The sequence below is a fragment of the Leptonychotes weddellii genome, chromosome 3, assembly GCF_054177405.1.
Source record: "Leptonychotes weddellii isolate Sample4059 chromosome 3, ASM5417740v2, whole genome shotgun sequence".
Classification (NCBI taxonomy): domain Eukaryota; kingdom Metazoa; phylum Chordata; class Mammalia; order Carnivora; family Phocidae; genus Leptonychotes; species Leptonychotes weddellii.
Genome location: NC_138371.1, coordinates 53,888,454 through 53,889,757, shown reverse-complemented (window position 1 = coordinate 53,889,757; position 1,304 = coordinate 53,888,454). Strand labels below are relative to the sequence as shown.

The following is a 1,304-nucleotide window of genomic DNA, read 5'->3' as shown; positions in this document are numbered from 1 at the left end:
GAAAGAATATCATTAGTGTCCTCAAAAATAAGCCAGTGAACTACATTCATAATAGTATATGTCTGTAGATATATTTTTAAAACTGAAAACTACAAACTAAAATTAAAAACCATGATTCCAAGAATCAAATAGATATCAGAAGTTAAAGTAAAACATTGGTCTCTAGTCAGAATTATAGAATTATTAGGGTGAAAACAAAGTTTAAGAAAGACCTCACATCCTCTAACTGCCATCTTGCGTCCCGGCGTGTGTGCACCTAATCTCAGCTGGTCCGCCCGAGACCCCCTGAGCGCCAACCCTATTCCCCCACGCAGTCCCATTTCTGCTCCAACAAGATGAAAGAAACTATCATGAACCAGGAGAAACTCACCAAACTGCAAGCACAAGTGCACATTGGTGGGAAAGGAACTGCTCCCCGAAAGAAGGTGGTTCATAGAATGGCTACAGCAGAGGAAAAAACTTCAGTTCTCCTTAAAGAAGTTAGGGGTAAACAATATCTCTGGTATTGAAGAAGTGAATATGTTCACAAACCAAGGAACAGTGATCCACTTTAACAACCCCAAAGTTCAGGCATCGCTGGCAGCGAACACTTTCATCAATACAGGCCATGCTGAGACAAAGCAGCTGATAGAAATGCTACCCAGTATCTTAAACCAACTTGGTGCAGACAGTCTGACCAGTTTAAGACGACTGGCTGAAGCTCTGCCCAAACAATCTGTGGATGGAAAAGCACCACTTGTTACCAGAGAGGATGATGATGATGAAGTTCCAGATCTTGTGGAGAATTTTGAAGAAGCTTCCAAGAATGAAGCAAACTGAATTGAGTCAACTTCTGAAGAAGATAAAACTTGAAGTTACTGGGAGCTGCTAGTTTATATTATGACTGCTTTTTAAAATTTTGTTCATTGATCTGATAAAATCTAGATCTCTAATATTTTTAAGCCCAAGCCCCTTGGACACTGCAGCTCTTTTCAGTTTTTGTTTATACACAATTCATTCTTTGCAGCTAATTAAGCTGAAGAAGCCTGGGAATAAAGTTTGAAACAAGGTTAATAAAGTTCTTTGCCTAGGGGAAAAAAAAAAAATACCTCACATACAAAAAAAAAAATTAAAACCAGTAACAAAATGGAAGTACATACCTATCGATAATTACTTTTAATGCAAATAGACTAAGTGCTCCAAAAGACTCCCCTATCTGCAGCCTACAAGACTCACTTCAGATCTAAAGACACATGGAAATTGAAAGTGAAGCAATGGAAAAGCATTAATCATGCAAATGGATGTGAGAAAAAAAAGCCAGGATA

General features: G+C 38.3%; 1 pseudogene; it reads left to right on the top strand.

Annotated features, from left to right (window-relative positions):
* Nucleotides 1–261: 261 nt before the first annotated feature.
* LOC102750073 (transcription factor BTF3 pseudogene) lies at nt 262–831 on the top strand (annotated as a pseudogene).
* Nucleotides 832–1,304: the final 473 nt, after the last annotated feature.